The sequence below is a fragment of the Lepisma saccharinum genome, chromosome 25 (assembly GCF_977018435.1).
Source record: "Lepisma saccharinum chromosome 25, izLepSacc3.1, whole genome shotgun sequence".
In the NCBI taxonomy this organism is placed as follows: domain Eukaryota; kingdom Metazoa; phylum Arthropoda; class Insecta; order Zygentoma; family Lepismatidae; genus Lepisma; species Lepisma saccharinum.
In genome coordinates this window covers 14561434-14581961 of record NC_139253.1, presented here as the reverse complement: position 1 = coordinate 14581961, position 20528 = coordinate 14561434, and positions in this window count along the sequence as shown.

Genomic DNA, 20528 nt, shown 5'->3' with positions numbered 1-20528 from the left:
CCAGAGGGTCATACACATTGACAGGGCGCATATTTAACATTGCTCTACCGAAATAAACTGAAATTACGGTCTGTTATTACTTCAGCGCCACATTTCAACCTGGTGGTGAAAAGTTGAACTAATTTTCTTTTATCAGCATTCGCTTTCCCATGGCATCCATGACCTGTATACCACGTTTCAGCGCAATCACGGGCTCCAGATGGCTCTGAATAAGGCACCATTAATTGTGGACACCCGGTACATAGATTTAGATGTTTATTTTGGGTGGATTTTGAAATGTTTTTTGGTGTTCTTATTCCACGTCGCTTTTCTTCCTCTTGAGGATAATCACGGCAATGAGGATGAATGCTGATTAGATGACGTTGATAGAGGGTCACTAGGCAGGGATTCGAATCCTGCACCTTTGGTGACAATATTATCAGTCAACCAATCGACGTGATTGTCACCGAGGATATAGAGGTGTATTTATATTTATCCTATCTTCCATTTCATCAATTCATAATGTAGTCTCTTACCAGTGGCTGCGCCAGGATAAATCATTTAGGGTGTGCTGAGAGGGTGCGGAATGAAATTTAAGGGGTGCAGTGTTGCAATGAACAAAAATGAAACGTACATTCATTTGAATTTGAATTTGAAGTTAAAATTTTGAGAGCGTCAGCACTTAGGCTATTTTGCTCCCGTCACATTATCCGGGGGGCCAGCCCCTTATCATTACAAATAACAACTCTAACGTTGCATAACTACTTAAAATCTTCTGACTTCTGTTAAAACCTGAGGCTGTAAATGAGCACTCAGCACACACAAGGACAAAAAACAGGACAACACACAAAATTATACTGGCCATAGTGCCAGTCGCCAGAGCCTCGTTAGTCTTTAGTCCAGGGTGCACTACGTGGAAGTGAGGTTGACTTTTGGGCGCCTACGTGGAAGGTACCCCATATACCACACGTACATTCATGTTTTAGCCTTTAAATCAAATACTAATCAACTCTTAGTAGGCATCTATGATAATATGCCAATGAAACTGAAGAATACTTGCGAGTTGCTTCATTTTTGCTTGATTTTAGCACACCAACGACATGTTTAGAAATTTGAAAGAAAGAGCTTGTTCAAGGGAGGCCAATGATATACGTGGACGACCGGAGGACTTTTACCAGGGATAGCAAAGAACAGCAGTCTCACTTCAATACAAAACATTCGGTGCTCAATGTGACGGCATTACATAATATGAACACTCTAAGAGTTAATGTTTTCGGTTGAACATAGGTTTTGAAAAAAAGGTGCTGAAGGGGGTGCAGAAGAAAATTAAGGGGTGCGCAAGCACGCCATTGCACCCCCCCTGGCGCCGCCACTGTCTTTTACCAACTACAATAGTATGTGAGACAACCTAGAAAACAAACAAGAGATGGCAGCACCAGTGCATTAAAAATCTTGACCTGGAAGAGTTAGAAAGAAGGTAGATTGAAATATATAGTAATCCTTGATCTGGAGATGTTTAAAAGTGACATTAAAAAAGAAAAATATAAAATGAGAATTCGGTGAAATTTGTTCAATGAACACGTAAAGATGACACATACATTCAGGTAGTTTAACAATTATAAGATCTAAATAAAGTCCACTAAATACCCATCATGGACATTGTCTTCGTTTTCAGATTTCAGTTTCTTCCTTATTCTGTACCTTCTATCCATACTGTTCTCTCACTTCAGTGGCGAAACCAGGGATCCCACGTTCGAACCCTCAGAAATGTAAGGTAAAGTTTCCTGTGCATATAGCACCGTGCCATGAAGGCATATTTAGGTGATGTGGGGCCCCACACATTGTCGATCTCGTCCATTTTGGAGGTGATGTGATCAGCATCACGCTTTGTCCGCTCTACTCCCTCCCCCAAGGTCGCCTCCATTGATTTGAGACTGGTTGATCCCCAGAGACGCTGTGTGCGGGGACAAGGCCGGAAAAATGCCGACCTTAGACCAGGGAATCGAATCGACTAAACCGCCCTGAGTGTCTTTTGTTCCCTCATCTATTTCATCATCATGTGCGGGGTGACCTGTCAAGGCACTCAAATTTCCACCTCTTTTCAAGGCAGCCCAACTTCGACTTTTTTGTTTTTGTTTGTTTGTTTGTTGTTTCTTTGTTCAGTTCAACAAGGTTCTATCGCCTGTGCCTGCATCCAATATACTCCTCTGCGGGACGTGTGATATGTCGTGTCCATGCGTATGTTTGTGATTGCCCTTTCATCAATATCATTTGGTCATAATTCATCCTCATATTCGCCATTAGTCACAAGTATCAGAGAAGTAACATAAAGTGACCGAAATACATAGATATTTGTTCATCTGCCTTCTTCCTCTAGTTTGCATCGTGGGTTTTCTCCTGGTTTTCCACCGTGTTTGGCCGCGAAATGTTCCAACATTTTCACTGAAAACACAATTCCTTGTTACACTACACATGGTTTTAGAATCGGACCACTACATCAAATCAAATATGTGCTTATTTAGTACTTTATATTTATAAAATTTTGCTGAATTTGAAATATGTGTTGATTTTTTAACTTATTGCGAGCACCCTAACCACACTAAGTGAGCGTTGAAAGTGTTATATAGGCCTACATTCTGACTTAGGCGCCGCGGGAAAATCTTGAACTAATAAGGGCGCCGTGAAACGAGAAAGTTTGGGAACTTCTGTCTTACAACATAGCTGGGCTTATTCTGAAAGTGTTGAACAGTAGTTGCAATTGGATGCCAAAACTGGGGGGGGGGGGGGGGCAAGGACAGTTTACTGTTCTTTATGGACCAGGCTCTTAGCATTAGGAGGTTATAGTGCGAGACCATAGTGGGGAACTGCCCCCACGTCCCCCGAATCACCGCGAAATATTAATACGTTTTGATGCTTTTAAAACAAGTTATTTACTTCATCGATGCGCATTCTTAAAATATATAATCATTTGTACAGGAAACGTCGTGTTTTGTCATTTTTCCCGGAGTTGTCAGCACGTTTCAGTACAACAGCAAGAATAAGATAAGACACGAACCGTAGAACTGTAATTCGAGCGTTTGAGCATTTTGCCCGGAGTTGTAACTTCAAGATTTCCACGGGTGGGAGTGTGAAGACTACCATAATTTGTCTCTATATGCTAATCCATGCCATCATTACCTGCATTACAGCCTATGGCAGCGTGCGTAATGGATCCTGATACGCACCCTTTAAGCTAGAATCCAAAATCACCATCCCCGTTCCGCAGAATGATGTAATTGTGTATTAATTACGACTGACGGAGGAGTAAATACTAGTAAGCCTCGTAATTATATCCAACGTTCAGATTTAATCTGCAGATACATTTACTTCGATTGTACGCTTGCGCCTATCCGCACGTCACTTAAGTTATGGACCCCTCCTTCATTTTTCACTCACTGATTACCCCCGTTCGTCAATTAACCGTTCCTGGCTAATCATAGATGGTGCTGGATATTTATCTCTTGAAAGCATCGGCTCGGATCCTAACGCAGTATTCTGACAAACCTCGTTTAGGTTAAATAACTACTGGGCTACCTGCAACACTGAATAAATCATCCATCTTTATATGACGCGGTCGTTATATTACTGCGTAATGAACTGTGAGCTTAACAACCCAATTCGAAACCTAGATTTGTTTGTGGTCTACTCGAGCCATATTATCTGTCCTCACATGTTCAGAAATGAATGCAGGAGAAATATATTAGCCGCCATTACTGAACTGGTAATCAGTGGTCGAATTCACGTGGGGGAGCTAGGGTTACCCCCCCCCCCCTTGTGAATTTTCTTGTTAATGCTGTACCGTTGAAAGAACTGGTTTTATAATTAATTTCATCTCTTTCAAGAATCACATTGGTAGGAATCAATTTTAAGTCCGAAAAGTGTAAAGTTCTACTGTAAAGCCAGTTAACAGTTCCATAACTTTACAGTTTATCACCATAAATTCTACTGATGAGTCGCCATTGGTTCATTCTACAGTAATTTCACCGTAAATTGAAGAAAGTTGAAAACAGTGAATTCAAATACTATACTTGGCAACACCTATTCTACCTGATACAGTGTGCACTGTAACTGTAGCAGGCAATTGTCTGTATTATAATGGTCATATGTCAATTTCATTTGCTCTCTGTCTCACGAATCTGTGGAGCAATGCCGCGCATAACAGTAGAGAAGGGGAGAAAGCAAGTGGGCGGAGCAAAGCAGTGCGCGCTGCTGCAAACCGCTGGTAGCTGCACTCATTTCCCCTCTAATGTGTTCACTGGTCGAGCCTTCTCGAGTCACTACTTGCGCATAGACACGTTTTCGTTGTCTTGTAATCAAAGGGTCCCGAATTCGATACCCGGTTGAGGCACATGGTTGTACGGATCCCACTTTAAACTGTTGGTCCAGTCCCGATTAGGTTATCTGTGCATAAAGCAAACTTTAAGCAAACAAAAAAAAAGTAAATCGTTCCGTCGCTGTAAAGAATCCCAGGATTGAGTGTAGTAAGCATTACATGACGTCACACGGTTTTGAATATTTGCGTCTGTCGGCGGTGTGAATTACGTTTTGACCCCTTCCATTTTTTTAGAAACCTTACTGTTGTAGAACTTCGTAATTTTGTACAATAGAGTCCATTATTACGAAATTATTTGTTTCTAATTTACTATTTGTGCATTACTTTCACTTAGAAGTATAATTCAATCGGTACACGACATAAAATAATGACATAAATTTAGCCGGAAAGTTTAACTTGCAACTATACTTTACACTGAATATATAGTCCATACTGTACACGAAGTGTGAGCACACTTTTACACAATTTTCAAATTGAATTTCAAGTCCTCGGCGCTCAACTGGGTTTACATAATGTTGAATAACGTACGTTGCAAGAACTAAAAGAGCACAATTTAACTTTTTAAAGTATTATTTCACTTTAAGTAGTTCGATACAAACTCATTTGAAACTCCTAAACACAAGACATTATAAATCAATCTTCCTACGTAACAAAAGCGAATCGAAATCAACAGCTTTAAAAATATTGACATTGATACAGCGTTCTTAATCTCAATGGCTCCCTGTTTTTTTTATGAATATATGTACAAAAGCAACTTATTACTAACTTCGTTGACCCTGTACATTAGAAAGAAAGTAAATATTGGTTATTCGTGAATGTAGAAGACAGTCACAAAGTAGGCTACTGGCCTATTAATCAAAAGATTCTGGGTTCGATTCTCGACAAAGGTCACTGGGCCACGACAAGGGAAGATTGTGGAAGAACGAAGTGAAAATGCTGTCTCCATGCTCACATTCACCGTACGCAAGCACTATTTGTATTAATGCATTATTGCCTCGTTACCACCATGTCTCTAATGAACCATATCCATTAACGACGCGCCATTAACCAGAAATCCATTAAAGAAGACAGAAAAGAAAGCGAATATTCATTATCCGCATAACATATTAATAGCAATGCCTACACTCATGGGAGATATGGACAAGAAATATCCATGCAAGCCGAGGAGATAGGAGCGTGGATATTTATATCCCCATAATGCAATGCATATTATCAGGCGGTCCCGTTGTAATCAACACCGCTGCGGGACTCTCGAATCCGATTAAAAGTAATTACGCTCACTATCTGCACAAATCAGTTGTCCTCTTCGCGCTGTCCTTTTTCATCCTGTCCTCACTCGAAACCTCTCCGCCCTGATAATTAGCGCTGATTCGCGATAGACTATCAGTGACTATAACGCGATAATCTAATAAATATTGATGGAAAATTCTAGTAAACGGCGAAAATCTGGAATTGGATTCGTAAGCGCTTTGGGAAAGGCGAGAGGCCTGCTTCATAAATCAAATTATCTTCCCGTCGGCTGAGCATTGAAGAGGCGTCACGTGTTAATGTTGGAGTGTCCTGCTGGGTGTACACAGAGGGCGCTTTAAAGGTGAAGGGATGCGCGGTACTGCATGGGAATTTGAGGGGCGGGGGACCTATCAGGAAAGTTTCTAAGGTGGTAAAAATCAAAGTGTCATGAAGAGGTGTGTGTGTGTGTGTGTGTGTGTGTGTGTAGAAGAAAGGTGAAGCACCACGCTCCGGCCGCCTTTATCCCCTCCGGGTATCCACTTATTACAGGCTGGGTGAACCCCAGAAGGATATTGCTGGAATAGTTAACATTTGAGGGGTGGTATCAGTTATCTGTGAGAGAAGTCATTATCTAATGCATTCTGTTGGGATGGAAAAGAGAGGGAGAGGGGGGATATCGAAAATGAGACAGGTAGAAATATATGAGATGAATATATGAATAAAGAGATGCAGACATGGAGGGAAAGATCGAGATAACAGAGAGGAAGAATGAAAAAGATTAGAAGATTAAGTGATGGACTAACATCGAGAGAATGGGGGAAATGTACACACAGAGACACGAAAAGAGAGAGGAAGACAGGGAATGAAGATAAGAGAGACAAACAGAGAGGGACAGAAACAGAAAAATATCGAGAGACAAAGAATGAGCCTGTAGGTAGAGAGAATAAGAGAAGTAGACACACCCACTCACACACACAGACATAGAGAGAGAGAGAGAGAGAGAGAGAGAGAGAGACTGACAGAGAGTGAAGATGTGAGACAGGTTGAAAGAGAGAGAGAGAGAGAGACAAAGAAAAGTATCAACTGACAAAGAGGCAAAGAAAGAGGCTGGCAGTAGAGAGGATGAGGAAAGTAGACAGAGAGAGAAAGACAATGAAAGAGAGAGCAAAAAGGGAGTGACAAAGAAATGCATTAAGAGACGAAGAAAAAGACTGACACAGAGAGATAAGGAAAAAGAGAAGCTGGCAGGCAGAGAAGAGGAGAGAGGAAGACAGACACACACACACACACAGGCAGAGAGAGAGAGATAGAGAGAGAGAGAGAGAGAAATACAGAAAAAGAGAGAGAGACAAATAGAGAAAAAGAAAGAGAGAGAGACAAATAGAGAAAAAGAAAGAGAGAGAGAAATAGAGAAAAAGAAAGAGAGAGACAAATAGAGAAAAAGGAAGAGAGAGAGACACACACATCACAGAAACAGAGAGAGGGAGACTTACAGAGAATAAGAACGAGGGAGACTAACAGAAGGAGGGAGAAGTTGACAAAAAATAGATTAAAAGAGAGAGAGAGAAACAGAAAGACTGACACAGAGAGATGAAGAAAGAGAGAGCAGGAGAGAGGGAGCTACCGAGTGACGAAGAACAAGAAATGGAGCCACAAATAAAGAGAGGAAAGAGAGAGATAGAGAGAATAGTTGATACAAATCATTATACAAGGACAACGACGGTGCTCATTGTGTAAAATTGACGATATTGATTTCGAATACTATCTGACCTGCAGACTCATGAAGGGATTCCCAGAAGACTCTCAACAGAATCCTAACCGTGATGTATCGGGAATTCAGGAAAGAGGACAATAATGTTTCGGTGAATCAGCATTTGATTAATTGGGGGGAAAAGTGAAATATAATACATCGAATCATTAGCGCTGAAAGTCGATATTCGTTGTCATTAATTAAAAGCGAAAACCTAGAGGAGACGACTTTTAATTTGCTGTGTCCATGTGATTAAGGGGACAACGAAGTGTACAGAGAAAGCGAATTGGCGTGTTTGTACCGTGGGTATCTGAGTCGTAATGTCCTGGAATTCGTTTGCCTTTTTTCAAGCTCTTGTAGTTTTCAAAGCCTGGAAATTGTTGAATTCTGGGAATTATACATGGATATACAGTCCCGAACAGTACTTGGTTGTTGAAAGTCGATGGGGTTGTTACAAGCCAGAAGTGTACGCGACTGTACAATCGAAATGAACAAAATATAGATTGTGGGGCTTCAGAAATGTAATATTCACATTACGGTGTTTTTACGAGTGGTAGTTAGGACTACATGTTTCTCATATCGATTTGCAATTTCTTTTTCGAATCTGTGAAAATGTGTTATGGGTATTCGTAATCAGTATCCTCGAATAATGTTAAATAACCTCTCATTTACAAAACAGCTCTCAACAAGTTTCATTTTGTAGAGCAGTGTTGTTAAAAACTAACTAACTAACTCTCTAGACTTCTTACAGCAACACAGGCCTTCCACCTGTCCCTATCCTGAGCAAGATCAATCCAATCTTTTCCATCCTTACCGATTTCCTTTAGGTCCATCTCAACGTTATTCGTCCATCTTCGTCTTGGCCTTCCTACAGGTCTCTCTTACCATCAGGTTTCCCAACAAGAATGCTGTAATCTATTCTTTCCTCTCCCATTCGTGCCACATGGCCTGCCCAACTAAGTCCTTTTGATTTAATTATTCTAAAAATATCTGGACAGCAATACAACTTGTGTAGTTCTACATTATGTAATCTTCCCCACTCATCTGTCTCATCATCTCCTTTAGGTCCATACCAGGAGCGTATATTCTAGGCTACCTAGGCTGCGAAGCCTGAAGTCTAGAGAATAAAATTCAAAAAATCGATCAGAAATTGCAAATATTATTATTCATATCAGTGAGATGATGATGCTGATTCTGGAGTTGGCAACCTGATTTCTTATGAGTTGGCAACCTGCTTTCTTATGAGTTGGCAACCTGCTTTCTTATGAGTTGGCAACCTGATTTCTTATGGGTTGGCATCCTGATTTCATATGAGTTGGCAACCTGATTTCTTATGAGTTGACACTCTTATTTCTTAGGAGTTGGTAAATGTATTTCTATTCATAGCCTAGGACCACGTGACGTGACATAGTGAGATAGTCCAAGTCTTGGACCCAGTGTACGCCACTGGTCCCTACAAAATATTATATATACAATTCATTTTATTAGTACAACTCACATCTCAAGGGTTTTTAATTTTTAACAAAGAATTCGACATAACAGTAACACAACTTTCACTTTACTAACTCAAAATTAAAGTTCTAATACGGAAAATATTTTATCGAAATGCTAAAGAGCTTTGATCGTTCATATATTATCCCCGGTTGGGGGCGAATTTACATATCTAGGTCCCCGAAAAAGAAAATCAATAGTGGTCCATATTCATCTTAGGGCAACATGCCATCATACAAAAACTCGTCATTGCTACTTAATTTCATATAAATTAGCTACTCTTATGTAGCAATTCTACAGTTAATAACTTTCATAATTACTTTCTGGGTTATATGGAACATCAATGTTTACATCTGACTTCCAGCACACTGATGATGAAATATGAGTAATTGCTTTCGTTGCGGATATTTATTCAAGTGTTGAAAGTTTGCTTCGTGACCTTGCTTTTTAAATTAGTGCTTACTTTGCTTTGTATGAACGGAATTAACTTCAAAATATACATGTAGAGCAGGAAAGAAAAATATTTTCTCAGCTGGTTCAGTTCACACATTGCAATGTGTATCTCTACACACTTTTCTTGTTGCTTCAAAATAAAATACTGATTTTCTACACATAAAGTTAAGTTTCATGAATGTTTTTATCTATTGTGAGTTCAATTATTTCTTAAACCAAAGGAGTTTGCTTTAATAGTTTTCTAACATGTGCAGAAAAAATTTTAATAATTTGCAGCGTTGCCATCTCTTCTCAGTGTTTCCATTCCTTGTCATTTTTAGACATTTTATGAACGAGACAGGATACTGATATTCAATTTGTTTTACAATATACGTACATTATTCTGTGGCATATGATTTCTACAAAAAAAAAAACCTTAGCATATTTTTATAAATATAAGAAGTCCTGCTGTGTATCGTGCTATATTCAATCCAGTTCTATGTATGTTGGGTATTATTCTTGAAATTGTATTTCATTATGTTTTGTATTTTTTATTTTATCCTTGCCATTTAAATACCTGTGAGGTTTTGTTTCTTTTTATGGTAGTTGAGCATTGTTACATTTTATTTAAAGTCTCAATTGCCACCTTTAGACAGTATGTACACTGATTTTTACTAATTTAGATATTTAGTGATAGATATGTAACCTGTTCATTATCATTGTAAATTATGTGTGATCTGACTGAACGGAAATCAATCAATCAATCATATCTATCGTATCATGAAAAAAGTGATATTGTAGGAGATAGAGTAGTATTTATATCTCTCTCTTTGACGCCCCTTTTCTTCCACTCTTAACTAATCGCGACAATGAAGATGAATGATTATTAGCTGAAATGAATGGACACTCACAATGTCCAGGTGGGGATTCGAACCCGGATTCTTCCGAGGCTAGAACGACACACTCAACGCGCTCTGTCACCGGTTCAACTATGCAACCTAACTTAATCAAACCTAGGTCGATGATGTGAGTAAGTGTAAATTGTTCATTATTGATTATTATATCCTACTGATCGGCATATAAAACAATAGATTCGTAGACAAAATGATGTATTCAATCATGGGTTATGTACAAGAATATGCTTTACAACGGTTTGAATTGAAGTGGAACTAATGATAACTACTTCGAAAATTATAGTTATGAAAGTTGAATCTAGTTTTAGTATCTAGTTCAGACTAGTTTTCATTAGTAAAAGTTAGATTTCACTGTGAACATATACTAGTTTCACTTGCAGAAACTCGATAATACTAGTTTTAACTAGTTACAACCAGTTCGAACTAAGTTAAGGTTCGAAACGTTATCACACACGTATACGTATTGTGAAATATCCCAAACAGTGTTGAGATGCCTGCCGTTGTCAATACGGGCTTGGAAACAAAATTTGAAACGCTCCACTTTCGTGACATCTACGCTATCTCAGTTTACATTCAACTTAAGATTTGGTTTCATTATTTTGCGGACGACAATTGCCTTTAATGATATTAAATCCGAAGCTAAGTTAATCATTAGTTTCTTATTAACTAATTAAAATGCCTGTTTTCTTTGCTCTTGGTGAAATTACGGTTCGGTGCCCACGGAGGAGGAATGAATTGCAACCACGATTCGCCAACAATACCTCAGGCTTACACAAACATTGTTACGTTACATAAACTTGACGATGGATTGTTTCCTACCATCCAGCTTGTGAAATCAAATATTAATGGAATTTCATTATGTTGTTAAATTACAGTTTAGATGCCGTTAATTTTCTCTGAAATGTATAAATATTTAAATAAGGAAAATTTTTGTTGTTGTTTGAAGTGTACGCTGAAATAAACTTGCTGTTTGCATTTTGTGTATGTTGCTAAATGCAAAATTTATGTCCAGGTAACTTTGATACGTTTCAATACAATAGAATGTCTTTCCACTTAAACTCGTAACAAAACAGAGTCCTTTATTTATCGTGCAAGCTTCCCCGATGGCGCAGTGGTAGCGTCGTCGCCTTGTACTCAAGGGGTCACGGGTTCGATACCCGGAGGAGGCACATAGTGGTTCGGATCCCACTTTAATCTGTAGGCCTGGTCCCGATTAGCCTTACTGTGCATAAAGTGGACTTAAAGCCAACTCAATTAATCAATCATTTATTTATCGTGTTTTCACTCTTGTTTAATTTGTGAATCTCGTGTACTCTCGCCTTGGCATTGGATTTACGTAAGGTTATTTTAAATACTATTTTCTTCATTCAAATGTTTGCTTCTTGAAATCTTTTGCAGTCATCTAATACAAGAAGCAAAACTTGGTATACTTTAGGCCAGTATTTTGTTTCGAAATGGAATAGACTTATCAGATGTAGTTACTTAATTTCCTCTTAAACAGGGTTGTTAACGGTTCAGGAATTTTATGTAAATTCAATTCCGGTCCACGAGAGAAAATCATCAAGCGTAAATGGGTTCTGGACCGTAAAGAACCTTTTTATTTTTAAAGTATTTCAATTCGGTCCAGGAACCTTTTTTCCGGGTCAATTTCAATACGGTCCATGTATGGCCGTATTTAAGGGGGGGGGTTTAACGGGTCCAACCTACCCCTTTGGTTCAGTAAAATTACCAGATTAGCTGTTCTATCCGCTATGCACAGACACTTGTTCCTAAAAAAATTTTCAGACATATTTTGTTCTCATAAATTGCAAGCGCATAGAACGGGATACGGATGGAAAATAATTCCACACACCAGATGGAACTGCAAACCAAATGTCTGCAATTTCCTGATAGTTTAGGAATTTCTCTGGAAAATACTCAGAAAACTCCTGACATTTCACAAATTCTGTAATGCCACATGTAATTTCTGCCCGAAGTAGCTGCTTGTGAACTTTTAGCACGAACATTATAATTTAATTAGAAGTTCCCGATATGGTTTGTTACTATTCAAGCTTTAAGTATTTCTCAGGTTTTAATTTTTTGAAAATTTCAAATTTCCCAACTGTTTGATAATCCAGAAAGTCCATAAACAATTTTCCAAACTCTAGATCGGAATGGGAAACTTGTCCCTATTGGAGATTGTAACTGCATCTGGGTTACCTTCAGCTATTAGTACTTCTACTCTCTCTGGGTTGAGTGGGTGTGGGTTTAGAACAATGGTTGGTGAAGAATATGATGGTGCTGATGTAATGGGTGGTAGAATTAAGGGGGTGAGATAGATAGATAGTTTCAGAGAAGTGTCCAAAAGCAATCTTTTGTACATTGTTCAACACACATTTTAACCCTGGCTATTGCCCATTTCTGTGGAATTTCTGCGATATTGAGACTGTCAAATCAGTTATAATTTTTCTCTTCGAGTCTTCTCAAAGGAGAAGCCCCCGTGGTTAGCACATCGTGGACCCCGAGTTCGAAACACGGAATGGGAACGGGCGTTTGTGGGTGTCCATTCATCGATTTCAACATGTCATCACTCATCCCGATCTTCGGAAATTAGCCAAAAGTGGTACAAAAAGCGAAGTAAAATAATGCAAATAAATCAATCAATATTCTCAAAGTAATTTAGTTGTAAAACATGCAGTGTAAGATAGCTAGGGAAGTACTGTAATTTTCTCAAGTTGTTCGACACAAGATGGACAGAAAAGTATCAATACTAAGGAGGGTGACTTGTGAAATCGTATACACTAATAGTAGAAACTTTACTGTTGTCCATTTTTGGACCATTTTGTAGTAGAAATTAAGCCAAGTTTCTCTGAACACAGTCAACACATTGAAAAATTGCAACTTATTCCAATATGAAATACATATTCCTCATTCATTGGAACAGTGTTGCAACGTCCCTCTAGTGCACTTCTTAAAATAAACATACCACGGCTACAGATATCTTAATCTCAGGGGATAGGTTCTTTATTCGAGAATTCCAAATAAAAAAGCGTTTTATAGCCAAGACGATATAGTTAAATGCGGATATATATTCTGAAAACTGTACACAATACAGAGAAAATATATAGCGAAGCTTGTATATACACATTGAAATATATATATATGTTGATTTCAAATTTACGTAGTTTATATTCTTCTTATATATATATTATATAATTGAGAGGAACTCTTCTTCTTCTTTTCTTCTCACAATTTTGGGGAAAAGGCTTCTTATTCTTTTCTTCCTTCTATTTTGGTAAAAGGCTTCTTCTTCTTTTCTATCGTTGATTAGTGAAAAGGCTTTTTCTTCTTTTTAATTTTGGAGAAGGCTTATTCTTCTTTTCTTTCTTTTATTTTTGGAAAAGACTTCTTCTTCTTTTCTATTTAGGAAAAGGCTTCTTCTTCTTCTTTCTAATTTTTGAGAAGGCTTATTATTCTTTTCTTTCTTCTAATTTATTGTCTTTCCTTTTAAAGCGTAATCTTATTTATTACATATATGCCCTCGCTTTCCCCGTTTCACAAGCTATACTTATAGAAAGATTAGGGGCGTCTAAACTGACAACAGCACTACCTCCTATGTAACGACCAAAAGGGGAATAGCCCAGGATCGCTAACAGCAAGCGTTGCCTGTGGCCCAGTGCGTCTAATAAAAAGCGCAACCGTAAGTGCTTCGGGGCGTCTAATTTGGACACAGCGCCACCGAGGGACGGGCAAATACAAAAGATGACGATATTCTCCTCGTCAGAAGATCAAAAAGGAGAGAGAGATATATATTTCTGGATTCATTTGCTCACTTATTAATTTTCATAATTGTTTCATCTACGAGCATATTCCTTTTATCTTAATTTGCTATTTACAACATTTTAGTCACTCCTTCTATAATTTTTATACTCTTTCTTTATGTATTTTGCATTTACTATAATATATATAATCACTCTTCTCCGCTCCTAGTTTCTACAATGAACTCTGCTCTTCTTTATATGGCGTGCTGCCATCTATAGTTGCTCTCGGGAAACAGTTCTTCCTTGCATTTTTCATTGTGTTGTCGAAACTGGCACGTGACAGTGGGTCAAAATGTTGGATGGCCTGGTTGATATTTTTTACATTTTCAAATGTGAATGAAAAATGTGACAAACTGTAATTGAAAAGACATGTCCAGGGTCTGCATTGTAGGCAGTAGGAAATTGTGACAAGCTCTTGTACTCAAATATTCACAAATTGTTGGTGATCTTGGCTACACTGCCAGTTTCATCTTCAACACCCGAGAGGATGTGTTTAACTTTAAGGAGGTTGAAATAATGTCCTCGCAATTCAACGGGAGATCCTCGACGAATAGACCCTGCACTGTTAAGTGTACATACATTCGAATATTAAAATAACACCGATGATGTTATTTTCAATTTTGTAGCAAGGAGGAAAATATTAATTCTAACATTGTAATTCTTTTTTAAAGAGAAGCTGGGAAGGAATTAGCTTTTTCAAAAGCATTTTCTGCTTATTTTAGGTAGAAAAGTTAGAAGTTCGTAGACAGACAGACTTAATTTAATGAATGTGTGACCTTTCATGTGGTGACAGACTGGATTTTGTTAGCAAATATCATACCTAGGGACGCTATACGTTCCGGATTTTCTGGGACAATCCCGGAATGGTAAAATTTGTGCCGGTGTTCCGAATAGTTTCTTCGGGATGCACAATTGTCCTGGAATCGGGTGGGAAAGAAGAAATGATTAAGACTATGGTTTCCTGAACTTTTTTTATACATGTATTTAAAGGCGTGGACGTAATTTTATAATGCTTATTGTACAAAACAATCTAACTCTACATTGAGTGAGCACAAAAACACTCCCTGGTTTCAAGATGTCATAAAATTAAAAGTTACTTGAATATTTTGATAAAATTGATATCCAAAGCTCAATTAACTCAAAATATTTTAATATCTTTCTTTTCAGAATCGCTAGTTGTGAATTCGGTAGCTAGAGGGCAGTAACATCGAAAATGGCGTTCACTCCGCAGCAAAGAAGCTGGTGCGTGTTAGAATTTGCCAAAACAAGCAGTGTTGTGAGAGTGCAGCGTGCATTTAAACGGAAGTTTAATGTTGGTCCACCTACACACAAATCCATTATGCAGTAACACATTTGTTGAGAGAGGATGCATTTGTGATCAAAGAAAATAACATTCTAGCCGACCGTCCATCTCTGAGGAAATTGTGGAGCGTGTGCGAGAAGCCTTTGTACGCAGTCCCAGAAAATCAACACGTCAAGCCAGTAGGCAGTTGCAGGTGCCACAAACTACCGTAAGCAAGATTTTAAGGAAGCGTTTGCGTTTTCACCCGTACCGGCTGCAATTGGTTCAAAAGTTATATCCACAAGACAAGGCAAAGCGACGTGAGTTTTGCGAGACTATCCATACTTTAATGGAGGACGAGGACACCTTTCTGACAAAGATCATTTTCAGTGACGAGGCGACCTTCCATTTGAGTGGAAAAGTGAACAGGCATAATGTTAGGATCTGGGGAAGCAAGCATCCGCATGCCACTCTTGATGTGGAACGTGACTCACCCAAGGTGAATGTTTTTTGTGCAGTGTCAGAGCGTCGAGTGTACGGTCCGTTCTTCTTTGAGGGGCCAACAGTCACAGGTGAAAGCTACTTAACAATGCTACGTGACTGGTTAATTCCTCAACTTGCCGCAGAGAGAGGTTACTACATTCTACAACAAGATGGAGCGCTCCCACACTGCCATCAATCTGTATGCAGCTTTCTGAATGACAACCTCTCACACCGTTATACAGGACGAGCTGGACCCAATGATCAAAATCTATGGAAGTGGCCCCCCATGATCACCAGGCATGCCAGTTTGTGACTTTTTCCTTTGGGGGTTCGTGAAGGACCAGGTCTATGTACCTCCACTACCCACAATCTTGAATCATCTTCAGGAACGCATCAGTAAAACTGTCAACTTCATCACACCGGATACGCTTGAGAAGGTGTGGTTGGAGCTGGATTATCGTATCGATGTTTCCCGCGTAACAGGTGACGCGGACATTGAGCATTTGTAATTCCAATGAACACCACGAAAACTTTATGAGTTTTTACAACTACTGTGAACATTTCTGTAGAATACTACTTTTGGTATTAAAGTTATACCCTTTCAAAACCAGGGAGTGTTTTTGTGCTCACGCTGTACAAGAGTTAACGAGATACAGACGGTGCTGCAAACATCTTTGACTTCACGATGGCACCGCCGTCTGCTAGCAGTGCTGAATTTCAGTTACGATTCTCTTCCATTGTAATAGTAGCCTGCTTACTATAAGGAGTCAGTGCTTGGATGCATATTTGTTCAGTCGGCAGTTTTCAAATAAAGTTCTCACACAATGTGTGATGTAAATGACAATTATGTTGTACAGCGTCTCTCAAAAGTTTTAGGACAACGACATTTTAAACTAGGTAACCCTAATTACGCAAGGCGCTGGTGGGTTGCGTGCAGAGTTAGGCTCAATTTCAGGGTTGCCATATGCACAATAGATATTTCTGAAATACGCCAAAGAAATAAAATCAAGTATTGTTGTATAAAACTCTAAATAAATATCAGCATTACATTTGTCGCAAATAAGAAATACTTTAGGAAAGAAAGATAATCGATTTTCTAGTATTTCATCGCTGATGAGTCTACACAAAGGAAAAGAGGAGAGAGGAAACGAAAGGGGACAACAAATGAGAGGAGAAAAGAGAGCGAAAGGGGAAGAGAAAAAGTAAAGGAGAGAAGAAAAGATAGAACAGATGTGGATAGGAGAAGTAATGAGGAGAAAGCGAAAAGGTGCGAAGGGAGATGAGGAAAATGGAGCAAAGAGGAGAAGAGAGGAGGGAAACGAGATGAGAGGAGAGGAGAAGAGGAGGAGACGAGAAGAGGGGAGTTGAGAGTAGAGTAAATGAGAAGAACGAAAAGAAGAGGAGAAGAGTGCAGTGGAGTCGAAAATCTAAGACAGGAGAGGAGATAAGAGGAGTGGAGAAGATTGGGATTGCGACAAGAGGCAAGAACAGGAGGGAAAGCGATATGACATATATGCAGATCAGAATAAGGGGAGACAAGAAGGAGACTGAGGCAAGAAGGAGAGAAGAGAAAGGAGAGAAGAGGTATTTGTAGAAAATATCGTCTCGGCGTCAATAATTGATGCATTGATCAAATTATCGATATTCAATAATATTTTAAAAAGGAATTGCAGAATGTATTAGTTCGGTGCGAAATGCCTTTTGGCTGAGTTCAGAGCAAGATAAAATCTTCCACTTAAGATCTTTGATTTTACCATTAAAAACATGAATGTTATTTTCATATTTATAAGAATTATCCAATTTTTCACCACATCTCAGTTCCTTGAAATTAATATTTTGTTATTTAACATTTCTCCTCCCCCCCGCCATCGTTAATTCCAAACAGAAACATTCCGATTCAAATTGCGTGGACAACGAACACAATGGGATGTTTCTAAAACTTACGAAAATGTTCTGACACCGGAGGGGTTTGAACCTACGACCATCAGGTTGACAATCGTTAACGGTAACCACTAACCTACCAACTTTCGTTCTTGATAGTAGCTAGGTGAAGCTGACCAATGTGGAATGTAGATGCAACTCTCCTCCTACATGTAATGTGCAAAGATTACTTGTTTGTAACAATGGAAACAAAGGTAGTACGAATTGGCGCAAATATTTAATGGAGAATTGCACATAATGAACACTTTTCATTCGATATTTGCGGAGGTATCCTTGCACTGAACTCGAGTGGGAAATGGAGTAAAATTAGTATGTCCTGAATTACCACAAATATAAATAGTTAATTCATTAATATTTGTCAATGTATTTGAAGCAGTACATAATTATCGTTAGAGTATCATAATTCAGGATCTTATACGTGAAAATATCCCTTTGAACATGTGTCAATTCATTTATTTGTTTAATTTATTTTTAGTCAATTCCAGATGCAGAACAATGTAGCCACTTTACACTGCTATTACAAATAATGTTACAATGCTCTTGTTTAATAAAAGGAGAATTAAAAAAAAGAACACCTCGTAAGGAGACTCGAACTTGGGACCTCTAGAAGTCCAGTCGAGAACTCTAACCACCACCCCAAGCCTTTACCTTCCGTTGAAACAACAATTTTTATATATTCAGTCTCTCCAATATTGTAAATGTCGTTGGATATTCATGTAGATGAACATTTACTTTAATTTTGAATTGCTTTTTTTGGATTAGCAGCTATCTTCGAGAAAAGAATTACGGAACCCAATAGAACCCATTAGAATTTATGAGTTCCTGAACCTTTAACAACCCTTTTTTTTTAAAAAAAAATAGATTATTTTTGGTTCTGTCTTTTTTTTAGAATAATACCTTTGTTTTTACACTTCACTACTTTTTGTTTACACTACCAGACATTGACTTCCGTGGGATTTTTTTTTCAGGGAGGGGCGAGCAAGGCAATTTTTGCCATAAGGGACAAATGAGGCATATTTTATACCATAATAATGTTGCCCCGTCAAGAAATACTCACAGTTTGAAGTTATCATGTCTCTGCAATGCCCTTCTAATTAATATAAATTACTGTAATATAAATTCAATGCGTGTGCATACGGGCAAGCTAATTAAAGATAGTGAATGATCATTGGTGTATGAAATGGCATCATTTTAAACAGGTATACGATTAATATGCAACCGACACTAAATACTTAATTGAACTGATAATTTGTCCTGTAATGAAAATCATATTTGTCCGATGGAGGGGTGGGGGAACGGTCCCCTGGAAAGTGGAGTCAGCCTGAAATATATATATTACACGCATTATAATTTTATGTCAATCACAGTCATTTGCACAGTCATTATAGGAGACTCATAATTACAGTAAAGGCTGGTTACAGTAGGATCTATAAGTATTACCAGGCAAATTGTCCATCACTATGTTTACACTCTTTGTTTTGGAGAGCTTCAAGAATCGAGAAAAAATGCCAAACGAGCTGCTGATAACTTCTGCATCATCAGATATAAAGAAACATTCCTTAGAATACTTGAACATTCCACTAAGCAGGTCCTTCAAGGAACGCGATAACTTCATCCCTATCAAATGCTTGCCTTTCTGCACCCCCTCTTCATAAAGTTCTGCGAATCTCCATAAATATAAGCCAAATAGCAATAAAATATACATTTATGGAAAATATTAACTTTCCTTATTGTACACCATTGTAAGACGGCTTGTGGCCAACTTTTCAAACCATCCGCTTGAAGGCGCTAGTAACTTCCGTTTATCTTTCCGCAGTTAAGCGACGTAAAATCCTGTGAGAAATCTAAATGATCTTTTAGTTAAGTTCACAGATTACCAAATAAAAGTAATGTCACAACGTTGCGTATATACAATGTTAATTCACTTGTATAATCATTAAGACACCATTAAGCCTTGTTTCCATGATTATGAAAAGCTAAATATGCTGACCAAGGCAGTAATTTATTTTATTAAAAACATAAACTAAACGTAACGTTTCAACCTTCTAGCAAGGTCTTCATCAGACTCTGTATCAAGTACAAAAGTAACAAGATACAAGATACAAGATATGCCCTGTTTTTGTATCTTGTTACTTTTGTACTTGATACAGAGTCTGATGAAGACCTTGCTAGAAGGTTGAAACGTTACGTTTAGTTTATGTTTTTAATAAAATAAATTACTGCCTTGGTCAGCATATTTAGTTTTTCATAATCATTAAGATACAATTCCTTTTATCAGACAATGTTGAATTTTTATCAACAACTTTTGAACAAAAGAAATATGCATCAGTGTTGCAAATATTTAAAAATTTCCTCACTAAATAATTTAAAATAATTGTGAAGGTCATCTCGAAAAATATCGAGTCACAGTCTATTATTATAAGCAGTGCTACTTTCAAGAAGGAACGAGTTACCACCGTCTCATACATGCTCCTAACTGTTTTAATAACATTTCCGAGGGAATTAACCACACTTTGGCAAGTCTGCTTCTAAAGCTATGCTACCAAGTCGACATTTCCTCAGTTATTATTTAAGAGCCTTCGTGGCTCGTTCGAAAGAGAAAGGGGTTAAGCCAACGAGATGATCACTTCCGGTGCCCGGGAAGAGCAAGTCGGAAGCCGAGAGAGAGAAAGGGGGGGGGGAGAAAGAGTTCATCTGAAGGCAGAGCCAGCCTGTTGCTAGGACGATGTCTTCTGGGACTGGAATGTGCCAGAATTAGAGCTTTCTTCCTTGTAAAAGGACCTTAGCGAGAGGCCGAGCAATATCTGTGATTAACTGTCACGTTGAGGGAAGTGAGTTCTTCTCCAGACATAAT